This window comes from Macrotis lagotis, chromosome 1 (genome assembly GCF_037893015.1).
Source record: "Macrotis lagotis isolate mMagLag1 chromosome 1, bilby.v1.9.chrom.fasta, whole genome shotgun sequence".
Classification (NCBI taxonomy): Eukaryota; Metazoa; Chordata; class Mammalia; order Peramelemorphia; family Peramelidae; genus Macrotis; species Macrotis lagotis.
In genome coordinates this window covers 815651676-815665450 of record NC_133658.1, presented here as the reverse complement: position 1 = coordinate 815665450, position 13775 = coordinate 815651676, and the positions used below count along the sequence as shown (strand labels likewise).

At 36.8% G+C, this 13775-nt stretch overlaps 1 protein-coding gene across 9 annotated transcripts in view; it reads left to right on the top strand.

The window, feature by feature from the left end:
• Positions 1 to 13775, top strand: part of SYTL2 (synaptotagmin like 2) — a 137438-nt gene that overhangs the window by 27088 nt on the left and 96575 nt on the right. The window lies entirely within an intron of this gene.

Below are 13775 nucleotides of genomic sequence, written 5' to 3'. Positions count from 1 at the left end.
TCTGGAGGCAGAATGTTAGTAACACAGCAGAGAATTTATTGTGATGGCAAGTGTGGGGTGATGACCCCAGCGTGCCTTCTTGCATCTCATTTCCTTTAAAGGACAGGCAATTTGAACTAAAATGCTTTGGCTATTTTTAGATTGTCTAATGGGGTGTGAGAAGGAGAAAGGATATTTAAGGTCAGACTAAACTTTTTCCCCCCCAAAGGCCAATTAGATTTGTTATGGGAATGCCTTGCTAGGATTTAGGTCATCTTTAATATATATATATATATATATATATATATAATATTATATGTATATAACCATATGGGTCAGTTCTATAGTTAAAATTTTCAAATTAGATGAACTTAGTTTATATATATATATGTATACATATATATATTTAAGGTATTTTCAAGGCAAATGGGGTTAAGTGGCTTGCCCAAGGCCACACAGCTAGATAATTATTAAGTGTCTGAGACCAGATTTGAACTCAGGTGCTCCTGACTCCAGGGCCAGTGCTCTATCCACTGCACCACCTAGCTGCCCTTAGTTTATATATTTTCAAAGTTAAGTCTACACTTAATATTATTGGATATCAAAAGAAAAAAAGATGTTAGGAAGAGAGGATTAGAGATTGTTTGTAGACTGAGATGTGATCTTCTGTATTTTTCCTCTTTTTATTGCATGCCAGAGACTTCTCTCCTGCTTTCAGTCAACACATATTTATTGCCTTCATTTATTTATTTTAATTCATATTCAATTAAAAAATATTTTCTTCCTCCTACCATCCTTCTATTTAAAAGGGGGGAAAAGTCACAATCTTGTAAAAAATTTGCATAGTTGAGCACAGCCAATTCCCTTATTTTCTATGTTAAAAAATTTGTAACTCATTATACAGCCTGAATCCATCACTTTCTGTCAGAAGGGTGGAGGGGGGAGAGCATAGTTTATTTACAATGGTTGCTCATTGTATTGATCAGAGTTCTCATGTCTTTCAAAGTTGTCTTTTCTTTGCTGCTGTTATTGAATAGATTGTTCTCCTGGTTCTGTTCACTTCAGTCTGCATCAGTTCATGCAAGTTTTTCCAAGTTTTTCTGAAACTATTAACTTCATCATTTTTGTGGCACATGAAAACTTCATTATGTTCATTCTATTATATAGTAATAATTCATATTACAGTTATAAAATCCTTTTGTCATAATAAAAAGTGCAAAAATATTTTTCCCATTTTAAAGATGAGAAAACTAAAACTCAAGTTAAATGACTTGCCCATGGTCATAGAGTCAGATATCTAAGTTCTTTCTAGTCTTGATATACTATGAATCTGTCAGATATCAAATGATCCGCACAAATTAATAAAACCCGCTACCCATTTTAATCTTGAAGCATCTAATAAAATTCCCTAGCTGTTGCAAAATTATAAAGACAGCATAGCTTGAAAAAAATGATATGTAAAGATAATCCCAACCAAGCCTTCAAGAAAGTGGGAGATGTATATGTGTTGCACATTGCATATGTTTTTTAGACTTCATTAATGTATTCATTGGCTATACTGTTCCTCTTTTTTCTGTCTTCAAAAAATACTACTTGTTATAGGGGATGACTCTGGAGGGAGAATGGGAGAGATGTTGGGGAAAACTATGATGATGAAAAAAGATATCAATAAAACATGTTTAAAAAGAAAAATAATATATCCACACAAGAGGCATTTATTCATGCTTCAGAAAACATTTATTAGACAAATACAAATGAGTCATTTAGTGAGATGACTGCACAAATTGTTGAAGACATATCAAGGTCTTTGGCCTACAAATCAGGAACAACTAGGTAAAATGACCTCTAAGGTGCAACTTTAAATTCTATAATTTAAAATATTAGTGTATGTGCAATGGAGGGCTATAGTAATCAGGGATCGGTTTGGATTGGGAATCAGATTAAAATGAGAAGAAAAAGAGACTGAGATTCTTCATCTGGAGTGTTTGAATCTGGTTTTTATTTGTTTCTCTGCTCTTTTAACAGTTTGATAGTATTATTTCAATGAGAAGATGAGAATGCTACAAAGTTGAAATTGTTTATTTTATTATCTATGTTGAAAACTAGCAAACTTTGTTGGGGGCATAGATAGTTCAAACCTAGAATGACCTTGGATTGATACTAAAGAAGCAAGTGTAATAAAATGTAATTTTACAATGGTAAATTACAACCGAACCACTTTTGCATAATTTAAAAAAAATAAATTTTTTTTCCTAATGAGATTTGACTAGGGATCATTAGAGAAGGCAGTATTCTGGGTAAAGTGAGTTTATTTGGCGAGTTTAGTCACTTATTTATGCACTGTGGTATAAATAGACTCTATAGGGTTGTTTATGTGTATATGCATGAGTATTTTTGTTTTAAAACAGAGATCATTTCTACAGTTGAGTTAACTTTATTATTTTAGGTTTTAAGTGCAGTTAGTTAATGAATTAGCTCTCTTTCCTTTATTTCCCCACTACTCCCATTCCTAGGAATTTGGAAACTGGAAAATCACAGGAATCAACATTGAATATCTATTAGTTTTTCATAGTATTTCTCCTTCAAAAATTTAACACTAACTCCCAACTTTCAGAATGATTTTGCTGAGAGCTGACTCTAAAACTCTGGACAATGGTAATTTATGGTATCAGGGAGTACAACCTACACCATAATTTCATTCATCCTATCAGCAGATGATTTTGCAAGATGTCTGTTGGTGTAATGTAAAGAATCCTGGACTAAGGAATTAGAAGTCCCAGGGTCCGGGTCTGGTCCAACCAATATTCTGCGAATTTCATTTTCATAGGATCATATTAGGAGGTACCAATGCTGGAATGTCCTTAGAAAACATTTAGTCCAAATGCAGAGAGATGAAACTTGATAGAGTGGTAGAGACTGGGTTCATGGAATCTTCATTAGTAGCTTTCACACTTCTTCAGGATCATTAAAGTTGGAAAGGATCTTACAAGTTACCTAGTTCAACCCCCTTATTTTATTTATTAATCAGTCAACAAGTATTAAACACCACTGTGTGGCAACTATTGTCCAAGAAATTCAAGATACAAATAGAACAAATGAAACCACCTCTACTCCCAGAGAACTTACATAGTGGCTGAGGTTGCCTTCAAATCCATCTCCTATGATTCCATGATCAATAAGGAAGGAAAGGAAAGGAAATTAGTCTTCCTCAAATTCCTCCAGTGCCAGACACTTTTCTAAGCATTTTACAAATGTTATAGCAATCATTTGATCCTCACAACAACCATGGGAGGTAGATGCTAATTAAATGAGGCAGACAGTTTAAGTCACTGGCCCAAGTTCACAAAGTCAACAATGAATCAAGATATGAACTCAGATCTCCTGCTCCAGGTCCAGCATTTTGTCTCATTAGCATTTCTTTAAAATTAGTGTTTCACTAGTACCTATTTGGTGGATACAAGGCCATCTAAGTGGTGCAGTGGATAGAGTGACAGTTCTGAAGTCAGTAGGATCTGAAGTAGGCCTCAGACACTAGCTGTATGATCCTGGGCAAATCATTCAACCATGTTTTCCTCAGTTTCCTTGTCTGTAAAATGAGTTCAAGAAGGAAATGGCAAACTGCTCCAGTATCTTTGCCAAGAAAACTCCAGACAGAGTCATGAAGAGTTGAATGCAACCAAAAGGATCCAACAACAAGAAGCATAGTGAGTTCTGGTCATCCTACTTGATGGGCCAGTGTGGAACACACCTTCACTCAAACAGAGTGTGGGACAAAAAGAAGGAAAATGCTTTCTTTGAATTCTAGGTTGAGCCATTGACTTCTTGGTCTGTGTTATTAGTCAGCATGAGTTTGTAGATATACTGACTTTTAAGTTGTATGGAATATTAGTTTAACTACCTTGTTCTAATTTGGGTTCCAGATAAATTGTATTGCAAGATATGCTGAGAAATGGAAGCTAATCTATCTCTCAATCAAGTAGATTAAAACTAAATGGGCTTGCTGGTGGCTATTAATGTCTTCTCTCCTTCCACTCCCCAATTCCTTAATTTTTTTTCTTCTATATTCTTTATAGTTACTAGCCTGAGTTATAAGACTTGCTTAAGCACAGTTTTCCAGGTGTGGAACAAGCAAAAAAAAAATCTTCCTTCTCCATTTCTAGCCCTTTTAGAAAGTCAGAGGAAATGGGAAGATTGATTGGGAAGAAGGCATTGGAACAATGTGAGCTTTTTCCCCCGCTTCATTGTTTATAGAATTATAGTACCCAGGGGATCCAGTCCAGTCTTTACATTTACACCTGAATAAATTGAAGCCCAGAGGTTAAGAGTCTTGACCAAAGTCTTCCCACATAGTAACATAGGAATCCAGATCCTTGGACTTCAAAGTCAGAAATTTTTCTAGGTAATTGCTTAATCCAGAATGCCTATTCCTATGATAATCACATATATTTACCTACTACTTTTATAAAAGATATTCTTTATACCTCCTCCTTCCTCCTCCTCTCCCCCCGACCTGCCCACCAAGTAATGAAAGAGTTTTTTGTGTTTTTAAAGCCAAATCTGTAATTCTCAATGGTATTGAGAATTCCCAAGGAGGAACCCCTTTTTACTAGTGTAGATTGGCAACTGCTATTAATTTATAGAGGTTTTCTGGGGCACTGAAATTAAGTGACTTAGGTCACAGGGTGTGTGAGTGTGTGTATGTGTGTATGTGTTTGTGTGTATATGCATTGCATGTATATGTGTGTGTGTGGCATGTGCACTCTGTGGGACTTGAATCCATGTCTTCCCAATTGCAACGTCAGCACCTTACCTGCTGTGCCACATTCAGCTAGGTAGATCAGTGCATCCACTGTATCCAGGAAGAACTGATTTGTGAATGTTGCCTTAAACCCTTACTAGTTATGTGACCCTTGGTGAGTCACTTAATTTCCTCAGCTTCAGTTTCTTCATCTATAAAGTAGAAATAATAATACCATCTATCTCTCAGGGTTGTTGTGAGGATCAAATGAGATAACATTTAAAAGCACTTTACAGACTTTAAAATGCTTTGTTGTTGTTATTATTATTATTATTATTATTCCTTTTTAGATAAAGGACCTGAAACAGTTTCTTCAATTGACCAACCCATGATCGCAAGTATGTTCTTAAGCTAGGGTTCATATGAAGCTGTCCTGCTTCCTAGACTGACAATCAGCAACCTTTCAGTTTGAAAGACCACAGGGCTTCTTTGTTAGCTGCTATAGATGGATGAAATATTCTAGAAATAAGTACATTGTACCAGAATTGAGGAGATCTGAGGTTCTAGTCCTTAATTCCCTGTGATCTTAAAGTCACTTTCCCTCACTGTGCCTCAGTTTCCTTATCTATTAAATGAAACTAAATGGTCTTCAAGGTTTCTTCCAGTTCTTACATTCTCTGATTTGAATTAGTATTGATATTAGCCATTTTGAGAGATATCTGCAAAAAAGGGTGGCCCTGGGGACTTTGAGGCCAGGGGTGGTGTCTCATTTGTGAGTTTTAACACTCGTTTTTTATTTTTTTACCCGATGGGAAATGGAGCAAAGATGTAGTCCAGCTATGGCATCATGACTAACATAACAATTGATTCAGAGACCTATACCATGGTTTTTTCATTCATCCAAGCACATTTCTAAATAGGTAGCTAACAAAACTACATGGGTTGTTGAACTTTAAACATATTGACAAAATAAATGAATTCGGTGCTACCAGTTCTAGAGCTCCATGCACATTTTAGTAGATATGTAATGACATGATAATAATTATGAAATTAGCATTTATATTGTGTTTTCTATTTTTCTAGTCACTGCTCTATAATGATCTCATTTGATTCTCACAACAATCCTGGGATGTAGATGCCATTATTATCCTCATTTTATAGAGGAGGAAAGTATAGTAACAGAAGTTAAGTGATATGCCCAAGGTCACACAACTGGGAAGTGTGTGGGGGAGGGGCATTTAAATTGAATTCAGCTCTTCTTGCCTCTAAGGATGGCATTCTACACATCGCACCACCTCAGTATGATTCTGTCTCATTTTCACTTATGGCATATATATATATATATATATATATGTATATATATATATATACATATATATATATATATATATGTATATATGAAATCAGGGGCAAATTTTGTTTCCATCTCTAGATTTTTCCTACTTAACCCTGGCACAACAACTGCCCTAGTTTGAGGCCCTCATCTTCTCTTGTCTGACTTTTCTTCCTCAAGGCTCTCCTCACTCCAATCCATCTTTCCCACTATTGCTAAAGTGTTCATAAAGTTCTTCAGATTATGTTCCTCTCCTTCCAAATATATTTCAATAGCTCCCTATTTCCTCTAGGGTCAAATATAAACATCTCATCTGGCCATTTAATATCCTTCACAACCTAATATCAACTTATCTTTCCAAACTCATTACTTAATATTCTCCTTCACAAATTCTACAGTCTAACTAAACTGGCTTTCTTACTGTTTATCATACACTATACTGCTTCTCTTATCTCTGTGTTTTTGATGAGACTGTGCTACTACCTAGAAGACACTTTCTCCTCTCACCTTCACCTTTCAGACTCCCTAGTTTCCTTCAATATTAGGTCAGTTGCCACCTTCTACATGAAGTCTTTCTTGGTTCCTCAGCACCCTTACTAATTTCTAGTTCTCCCCCTGCTCCCAAATAATTGGTGTTTAATATGTCCTCTCAAAGTTATCATCCACCCATGTCTAGTTTTTCCAACATAAATCTGAATAATTCAATCACCAGAAGACTGACTATATTTATTTCATTTGTATTTAAAGCTTCCATTGTGATCTAGAAAATTTATAATATGGTTGTGAGAGCATAAGGTGTAGGAGAGGGGTCAGTACAGCATTGAACTTAGAATGGATTTTATAAAATTTTTATTATTAAAATTTTTTTTATATTACTACAATAGTCATGTTGTAAAAGTAAACATACCCCCTACCCCACAAAGAAAGAGAAACCTCAAGAAAAATAAAGTGTGAGGGAAAAAAAAGTATGTTTCAGTCTGTATTCAGATACTATCAAATCTGTCTTTGGGTTGGATAACATTTTTATCATAAGTCCATCAGAGAAATTGCTTCAATATTTTTTCCTACAGCTACTATTGTTAGCTGTATTTCTCTCCATCCTATTCTTCATCACTCCCAGTTATTCTATTCTCTCTCTCCTTTCATTCTTTCTTTCCTCAGAAGTATATTGTATCTGACTACCCTCACCCAAGATCCTCTCTCCCTTCTATCCCCTACACCCCCTCCTCATCCCTGTCCCCTTTCTCCTGTTGCTTTCCTCTCCTATTGTCCTCTAGGGTAGATTTCTATACTTGAGTGTGCATGTTGTTTCCTCTCTGAGTCACTTCCTATGAGAGAGAAGACTCACTCACTCCCCCTTACCTTCCTCACTTTCACTTCATTGCAAAAGCTTTTTCCTTGCCTCTTTTATGTGAAATAACTTAGCCCATTCTATCTCTCCTTTCCTTTTCTTCCATTATATTCCTTTCTTGCCCATCAATTCCATATTTATACATATAAATATAAAATAAATATATAAAATAAAAATATAAATAAATTTATATTATACCATTATATTCAGCTCCCTCCTGTGCCTTGTCTATATATGCTCCTTCTAACTGTCCTAATAAATGAAAACGTTCATATGAGTCATCAGTATCATCTTCCCATGCAGGTATACATGCAGTTCAGCATTATAAACTTCCTCTTAGTTAACCTTTCTCATCCACCCTCTTGATGCCTCACCTGAGTCCTAAACTTGGAGATCAAACTTTCTGTTCAGCTCTAGTCATTTCAATAGGAAAGTCCGAAACAAGCCCCCTATTTCATTGAATGTTCTATCCTTTCCCCTGAAAGAGGATGGTCAATTTTGCTGGGTAGTTGATTTTTGTTTGTAATCTAAGCTCTTTTGCCTTCTGGAATATCATATTTCAAGTACTCCAAACTGTTAAGGTAGAAGCTGCTAAATCTTTCATTATTTATTTGTAATATTTTCTTCTTGTCATGGGAGTTCTGGTATTTGACTATAATATTCCTGGGGGAATATTATATTTTGGGACCTCTTTTAGGAGGTGATTGGTAGATTTCCTCAATTTCTATTTTACTCTCTGCTTCTAGGATATCAGGGTAATTTTCTTTCTTTCTTTCTTTATTTATATTTTTGTACAAATAATTTTTTTATATAATTTTTTTATAATTTTTTATATAAGTAAAATATTCTTGTTTAAGAATAAACATAATACCCCTCCCCCCAAATATAGACCCTCATGAGCAATAAAGAGAAAAAAATAAAAATAAAAATAATAATAATAGGTGCATCCAGGTGGTACAGTGGATGGAGCACCGGCCCTGAAGCCAGGAGCGCCCGAGCCCAAATCTGGCCTCAGACACGCAACAATCACCCAGCTGTGTGACCTTGGGGAAGCCACCCCAACCCTATTGTCCTGCAAAAACCAAAACCACACCAAAATAATGATGATGATGATGATGATGATGATGATGATGATGATGATGATAATGATAATAATAATAGTAGCGGTGGCCAGGTGGCACAGAGGACAGAGCACCAGCCCTGGAGCCCAGAGTACCCAGGTCCAAATCCAGCCTCAGACAACCAACAATTACCCAGTTGTGTTTGACCTCAGGCAAGTCACCCAACCCCATTTGCCCTGCAACACCCCAAAATAATAATAATAATAATATAATAATAATAATAATAATAATAATAATAATAATAATTGCACTTCAGTCTGTGCTCTAGTACCTCCAGCTCTGTCATGGGTGGATCATATTCTTTATTATTCCATCACAAAAGCTACTTCCATGTTTTTCCACTGTTGCCATTGCTGATTGTAACTCCCTCCATTTGTATTTCCCCACTACCATATACTATATTTTCTCTCTCCTTTCACTCTGTCCCTCTTCTTAAATGTGCTGTAGGGTAGCTGAATGGCACAGCAGACAGATCACCTGCCTTGAGGTCAAGAGGTCCTGATCCCACATACCACTCTTTAGGCCCAGAAATCACCTGGCCCTGTGGTCCTGGACAGGCCATTCAATCCTAGCCCTTTGCAAGAAGTTAAAAAGAAAATGTGTTATATCTGCCCAATCTCCCCCATGGTCCACCCTTTCCTCCATCACTCACATCCCCCCCTTCCCCCTGTTCCCCTTTCCTCCTTTTTACTCTAGATGTCTATACCCCATTGAGTATATATGCTGTTTTCTTTCTGAGCCACCTCTGATGAGAGCAAAGGTTCCCTCATTCCCCCTAGCCTTCCCTCCTTCCATATCATTGCAATAGTTCATTGTGATAAAAAATATCTGATTATGTGAAATATCTTAGCCTATTCTACCTCCCCTTTATCTTACTCCCATTACACTTCTCTTTTAGCCATTGATTCCATTTTTACAATATATTATATCTTCAAATTCAGCTCTCTCCTGTGCTTCTATAAACAGGGCAATTTTACTGAAGAATTTCTTGAAAAATGAAGTTTAGGCTCTTTTCTTGGTCATGACTTTCAGGAAGCCCAATAATTTTTAAATTATCTCTTCTGGATCTGTTTTCCAGGTCAGTTATTTTTTCCAATGAGATATTTCACATTCTTCTAGTTTTTCATTCTTTTGGTTTTGTTTTATTATTTCTTAATTTCTCACAAAGTTATCAGCTTCCCCTGGTTCTGTTATACATTTGAAGGAATTATTTTCTTTAGAGAGTGTTTGTATCTCCTTTTTCATCTGGCCAATTCTGCTTTTTAAGGCAGTCTTCTCATTGACCTTTCAGACTGCTTTTTCCATTTAACCTAAATTGGCTTTTAAGATGTTATTTTCTTCACTATTTTTGGTATCTATTTCACCAAACTTCTGACTTGGTTTTCATCATTTTCCCACATTGGTCTCATTTCTCTTTCCAATTTTTCCTCTATCGCCCTTACTTGATTTTCAAAATCTTTTTTGAGCTCTTTCATAGCCTGAGGTCAATTCCTGTTTTTCTTGGAGGTTTTGGATACAGAAGCTTTGACTTTATTACCTACTAAATGTGTATTTTGATCCTCCATAGGACCAAAATAATTTTCTATGTTGAATATTTTTCCTTCTATTGTTGTCTTATTTCCTCAGCCTATGATTTGATTTTAGGTCTTTGTTAAAGTGGAGCTTTGCTTCCTGGGTGAAGAACACACTGTATCAAACTTTTGAGGTTTTGCAGCTGTTTTAGGGAAATATACCCCAAAGGACCTCAATTCCTTCATGATCTTATGAGAGACTCTGACCACTCTCCTGGCCAGTACTCTGGTCTGTGGATGATCGCAAGCACTCCCCTCTACCCTGGAGCTGTGAGGAGGGTCCCTGCTCTACTCTGGTAGTGAAGCTCCTTTTCTTAAGGCAGGGGTCCCAGGCTGCAACCTGGATCTGAGTTTGGGCAAAGTCAAAGAATCTGGGTTCAGGGACAGATAGCGGAGGAGGGTCCCTGCTCTACTCCAGCAGTAAAGCTCCTTTTCTTAAGACTGGGGCCCCAGGCTGAAATCTGGATCTGAGTTTGGGCAGAGTCATAGAATCCTGCCTCACGGACAGATAGGAGAGAGATCTCTGCAATCTGCCCTGACCCCTTTATCATCTGTGGCCTGAGTACTCTGAGCTGTCCGATGGCCCCCTACTCCTGGTCCTGGGGGCCAAGTATGGACTGAGGCTGGCACTGGACTGGTCTCTGCTCACATACTAGCGTGACAGAGTTATCCCACTGAGTTTTACATTGTCCCTGGCAATCTTTGGGCTGAGACATTTGGAAACTGCCATAACTGCCATGGAGTCAGGTACCCTGTGCAGGATGCAACCAGTGCTGTGGGCCTTTTTAGTGGATCTTCCAAGTTTTCTTGGACTGGGAAATTGTTTCACTCAGTCTTTCTATGGATTCTGCCACTCTAGAATTTGGTTACGATCATTTTAAAAGGATTTTGGAGTGATCTAAGTCGGGGGAAAGCTTCTGGGATTTCCTGCTTTCACTCTGCCAGCTTGGTTCTGCCCTCTGGTTTTTATATTTTTAAATAAATGTTTATTGTATTTGAAAAATGCAGAAGTCATTATTGGTTCATAGGCCATAAGGGCCTGTGATTTGCTGACCTCCTGCTACAAGAGGAAGTCAATATGTATAGGAGAAAGAAGACAAGGTATAGAGTCAAAAAACATAGGTTTGAATTTTGCCTCTGCTATTTAATATCTTTCACTTTTTAGCTATTTTAAGAGAACTTACAGAAATTAGGAGGTCATAAACCACCTGTGGGTATGCGGGTGGTTTATGTTAGTAGCTATGTGAGCCCCCACATAAATTACTTAACCCATTTGCCTCAATTTCCTAATCTGTAAAATGAGCTGGAGAAGGAAAGAGAAGACTATTTCTAGTATCTCTGCAAAGAAACCCCCAAATTGGGTTTTGAAGTGTGAGATTTGAATGAAAGATAACAAATCACCTGCACTCTGTTTGTTTAGATTCTGTCTTGGTTCTGGACTCTACACTTTAAGAAGGACCCTGAGAAACTGGAGAGCATTTAGAGAAGGACACCACAATGGTGAAAGGGCATCAATTTATGCCACATAGATGGAAGGAACTAGGGATGTTTAACCTGAGTGAAAGAGTAGGGAGGGAGGCATAGAAAAGTTTCCTTCAAGTATTTGAAGGGCTTGTCTTTGGACAATAGATGAGATATGTTCTGTTTGGCATCTGTGGGCCTAATTAGGAGCAACTTATGGAAGTTTCAAAGAGGCAAATCCAGACTTCATGTAAGGAAAATGTTCCTAACAAGCAGACCTATCCCAAAGTAGAATGGGCTGCCTGGGGCAGTGAATGGGGTCCCCTTCATTGGAAACCTTCAAACAAATGTTGCAGAATCCCATATTAAGTATCTTGAGATGAGATTTTGTTTAGGTGAAGATTTGATCTGATGGCCAGTGAAATACCTTCCAATTCTGAATGTTGTGATTGTATGACTCAGCTTACTTATCTTTAAAATGAGGGGATTGATCAGATGATTCTTGCAGTTCCATCAATTTCTAAATCCTAGAATAGTCTCAAACATGTATTAAATGTTGGTTTATACTTGTCATTTTTATGTGTTATGGATACAAGGGATCTGTTTCTTACATGACCAGAGGATTTTCTTAAAATGCTATTCTTCATTACAATCCTTCTCCTGTTCTGAAAAAAAGTTTCCATTTATTTGTCTTTGCTGTCATGGGACTGTAAAGAACAGTTTGCTTCTTTTCAGAGAAATTCCTCATGGGAGAGTCACTGAGTTAGTAATTTTTTTTCCTTCATATAGGAAAGTTTGGGAAGCTATAGTACTTGGCATAACATTTTGTACAACATTCTCCATATGATTGAGAGACAGAAATGGATTGGCTTTGGTATCCTGCATGTTTTCACACACTGGTTAAAATTATGTTATTAATCTGATCAGTCTGAATTTTGTATAGTGAGAAGAAAAATCTGTGCGTCTCATCTTTGGTTATAATAATTGAAGAATAGGATCCAGAATGAGAAAGAGAGAAGGAAGAAGGGAGAGAGAAGGGTCTTGTTCACCCACCTTTTTTTTTGTGGGTGAGGCCCACAGACTCCTTCTAGCATTTATTTATTTATTAGCATTTGAATAAGAATTGAATATTTATGTTTATTTGTCTCTGTGTGTGTTTCTCTCTGTCTCTCTCTATATGTACATACACACATATATATATATATATATATATATATATATATATATACATATATGATGTATAAATGCTTTCTCCTGTAAAAGGAGGTCAAGAAACTGAGACTGGAGGGTCAACTCTAGCCTGCTCTTAGAGCCTGCAAGCCAACAATGATTTTTACATTTTCAATTGAGTGAAAACAAATTTACTTAAAAACATATTCTTATATCAGTGTTACACTGACCCCTATCAGTACAAAGTTTGCAAAGCATTTTATAAGTGTTACCCTGTAAGCTAATATTATCCTCATTTTTCAAATAAGACATCTATGACCTAGCGAAGTTAAGGAACTTGCCCAGAATCACATAGCTAGTATGTGTTTGAGGTAGGATTCTAATTCAGGTCTTCCTGACTCCAGGTCCAGTATTTAGTCTACTATACCAACTTGCTCCCACCTCAGAATATTATAAAATGCATAAAATAAAATACTCAGATTTACAAAGGAAACTAATTATATTGAAATGCAGTTGTCAAAATATTTAAAATTCTTTGAAGTGCACAGACCTCAGTTAAGAACTTCTGGCTTGGGGGGCCAAAATAACCGTCTCTAAGTATTTGAAGGGTACTTATATTTAAGATGGGTTTAAATTTGTGACCCCAGAGGGCAAAAATAAGAGTAATGATTGGAATTATCAAGTGTGGAGGATAGATTGGAGAGGGAAGATGATGGAGACAGTTTTTTTAGCCAGCCAACTAGCTATCTGCCAGACACTGTGCCAAGCTCTAATGACACAAAGAAAAGTGAAAGACAAGTCTCAAATCTAGTGGGGTTCTCAGTCTAATGGGTGAGCCAACACAGACACAACTGTGGACAAAGAGATATATGTAGGATAAATGGAGCCAATTCTCTAAGAGATGGCACTAAGATTAAGGAAGACTGGGAAAGACCTCTTGCAGGCAGGAATTTATCTGAAAATAATTGGGATGAAGAAAATTTGAGGCAGAGAAACAAATTTGGAGGCAATTTCAGTAGCCTCTGGGTAATTAATTCCTGAATTAGAAAAG